Source organism: Dioscorea cayenensis, chromosome 12, assembly GCF_009730915.1.
Source record: "Dioscorea cayenensis subsp. rotundata cultivar TDr96_F1 chromosome 12, TDr96_F1_v2_PseudoChromosome.rev07_lg8_w22 25.fasta, whole genome shotgun sequence".
Lineage (NCBI taxonomy): Eukaryota > Viridiplantae > Streptophyta > Magnoliopsida > Dioscoreales > Dioscoreaceae > Dioscorea > Dioscorea cayenensis.
Genome location: NC_052482.1, coordinates 5430444 through 5433927, shown reverse-complemented (window position 1 = coordinate 5433927; position 3484 = coordinate 5430444). Strand labels below are relative to the sequence as shown.

Genomic DNA, 3484 nt, shown 5'->3' with positions numbered 1-3484 from the left:
CACCAATGAGGACTTTGATTGAAGAAGAGTTGTGATCTACGGTATAAACGTGTGCCCGTTTATGTTGTCTTGATGAAAAGTGTGGAAATTATCCATGCCCGTGTGGAAATTCCACAGCCCCGTGTGGATGCCAGATTCCATCCTTATTTAAGCCGTGATTCAGCCCAATTTTGGGGATCTTCTTTTATCTTTCTCTCCAACTTTTCTCCGTCTTTTGAGAGGCCATCGGCTAGGGTTTTGGGAGGCTTTTGGCACGTCTTTGGAGTGGTTCTCTGGATTTGACACCGTGCTTCGCTTGGAAGAAGGTCATTGGGGGAGCTTTCGTTGGCACCGATCCGGCGAGGTGTGAACTAGGCCGGACAAGGGGACCTTTGGAGAAAATGAGACTACTCCACAAGACCATCGACATGAATACCGAGCGAGTTTTCCTATGGATTGCTTATCTTTACTTTTGATTTCATTGTTGATTGTATTGATGCTTTTGTTTGAGTTCCAATCTTGAATGCTTGTTGAATGATTTCTCCCTTAGAGTGACACTAGGGTTGAGAGTCAATATTGGTAATCTTTGTGGATGGGTGGCATGCAATGAGGGTTAGACAAAGCTGGATTTGAGAGGGTTGAGAGAGTGAGTCCAGAGGTAGCCAAGCGTCCCCTTTACCCTCCCGTGTGATTTATCCTACCTCCAATTACTAGAGTTCTTTGCGGTTACAATAGAGTGAAGAACTAAAGGATGAACTCCGCTAGGGCTTAGTTGCATGAGCAGCAGAGTGAAGCATTAAATTGACTTTAGTATTTGGGGCTTAGTTGTGACTAGGGGTCTTTCACATGGACCAAAGGGTTAGATCTACACATAGAAATAAGGTTTACCACTTGGAATCCCTAGAACACCATGCAACTTTGTGCAGTGTGAGGTGTTGAGACTGAATGATTTCTCTACTGGGACATAATGTAGGGCTAGTCACGGTTAACCTTAGGTTTGGGACCATGTTTGGGACCATGTGCTTTAGGATTTCCATGACTCATTGAGCATTAATTAGGAAGTATATTGGTAGGTCTTGCACTTGAAGCATAAGTCTTAGGGGGAGCATTGTTCGAGTACCCCATTTCTATCGATTGCCTTACCTCTCACTTACTTGTGCCTCTCATTCTTATTCCTTTTATTTCTGTTTACATCACATCTTATCAACACAATCATTATTCATCTTCACTTGGTTATGTAGCAATTTAGGTATTTTTATTCCCTACTCTCTGTGGATATGATACCCCACTCACTTGGGATTTATTAGTTCGACAAACATGTGCACTTGCGGGTCACACACAAGGGGCGCTGTCCAATACTGTAGAATATGAAGCATCTAGAATCACAGATGCACTCTCCTTCAACTTCATCTTGTTGGTCAAGAGGTCCTTGACAAACTTTGCATAACGAGGCATTTGAGACAACATCTCCACAAAAGGAATGTTGATGTTCAACTGCTTGAATAGACCTAAGAAGTTCTTGTATTGCCCATCATTTTTGTCATTCTTCAATCTTGAAGGATAAGGGATTCTTGGCTTATATGGTGGGGGTGCCACCTCCTTTGCTTTAGTTCTCTCCTCAGCCTCCACAACCTTAGGTGCTTCTTTATTAGTCTCCTTACTAGGAGTTCTACCTTCAACCTCAAGACCACTTTTCTAACTGATCGCCTTCACAAGTTCTCTCAGATTAGTTTCGGTATTGCTAGGTAAACTCCCTTGAGGTCTCTCAGATAGAGACTTCGTAATTTGCCCCACTTGATTCTCTAAGTTGTGCAATGATGCGGTGTGGTTGTAAAGTGTGGCTTCAACTGATTGAAATCTTGTATCTGATGATTGGGCGAATCTGGTCAAAGCTTTCTCCATATCGGTCATCCGGTTTTCCAACCTGAAACTCGTTTCTTTATATTCGATGCTTGTTGTTGTTGTTATTGGAAACTGGGTAGTGCCATTGTCTTCTGTTGCCCTTGATTATTCCATGAAAGATTCGGATGGCTCCTCCAACCTAGATTGTAGGTGTTGCTATATGGATTGCCTTGGTTTCTCATTGCATTACCCACAAAGTCCATTTGTTCTACCGAGGATGTAACACCAATAGAAAGTAGGCAATCAGATGAAGCATGTTCTTCCCCACACCCTATAACTAGTCATGGTCGTCACTCTACTAGAAGTTAGAGTGTCTAACTTCTTGCTCAATGACTCTACTTGGGCCACCAATGAAGTAACGACGTCAATCTCATGAAGTCTGGCTACCTTCTTTCTGTCTCTAGTGTTCCACTGATAACTCTTCATAGTTGTTTCTTTAATGAGCTATCGGGCTTCTTCGGGGGTCTTACTCCCTAAGGTACCCCCTACTGCAGCATCAAGTAATTATCTTATGCTCGGATTCAACCCATTATAGAAAGTCTGAATGATCATCCACTCGGGGAACCCATGTTGAGGACATTTCCACAGGAGCTCCTTGAACCTATCCCATGTTTCAAATAGAGACTCCAATTCCATTTTCACAAAAGAGGATATTTCATTCCCAAGCTTTGCAGATTTTTCGGGAGGGAAATATTGGGCAAAAAAAGCTTTTACCATCTCCTCCCATGTAATGATCGATGCTCTAGGTAATGAATATAGCCATTGCTTCCCTCTCCCTTTCAAGGAAAATGGGAAGGCCCTCAACTTAATAGCATCATCCGTAACACCATTGATTTTAAGCATGTTGCACACTTCCAAGAAGTTCTCTATGTGATTGTTTGGATCCTCATTGGCCAAACCATTAAACTGTGTCGACTACTGTAACATTTGGATGAATGCTGGCTTGAGCTCAAAATCTGAACTATGATCAGTGGCCGCACAATGCAAGATTATGTGCCAAGAACTGCGGGTCTGGCATAATCGAACAGTGTCCTTTGCTACTCATTCTGTTCTTCCATATTATCTGCTCCTTCACCTTCTATTCCTTGGCAACAGCGCTAAAAACTTGACAAACGCCATTTTGTATATGTACCGTAAGTGCACGGTTTTATCCAAGTAATAATACCCCGATGAGTGGGTATTCGAATCCACAAGGAATAGTGATTAGAAACACAAAGATTGCTATTTAACTAGAATGAAGATGAATCGATAATGACGTGAATAAGAAACAATATAAATAGAAATAAGAAAAGAAGAAGGAGGCACAAATAAAAGATAGTAGAGGCAATTGACCATAAATGGGGCACCCGGATATTGCTCACCCTTGGAATATTGTTTCAAGTACAAGACCAATCATTATGTTTCCTAACTAATGCTTAATGAGTCGTGGAGATCCTTAAACACAAGGTCCCAAAACTTAAGATCAACAATGACTAACCCTACACTATGCCCCACTAGAGAAATCTCTTAGTCTCGACACCTCACACTGTGCTAGGTATCTTAAGGCTCTAGGGATACCAAGTAATAAACCTTATTCCCTAAAATAGATCTAATCCTTTGGTCT

At 41.9% G+C, this 3484-nt stretch overlaps 1 non-coding gene across 1 annotated transcript; it reads left to right on the top strand.

Annotated features, from left to right (window-relative positions):
• The first annotated feature begins 2443 nt into the window (after nt 1–2443).
• LOC120274264 lies at nt 2444–2550 on the top strand. The gene has a single exon (XR_005540795.1). It is a non-coding gene; the product is annotated as a small nucleolar RNA R71 (small nucleolar RNA).
• The last annotated feature ends 934 nt before the right edge of the window (nt 2551–3484 follow it).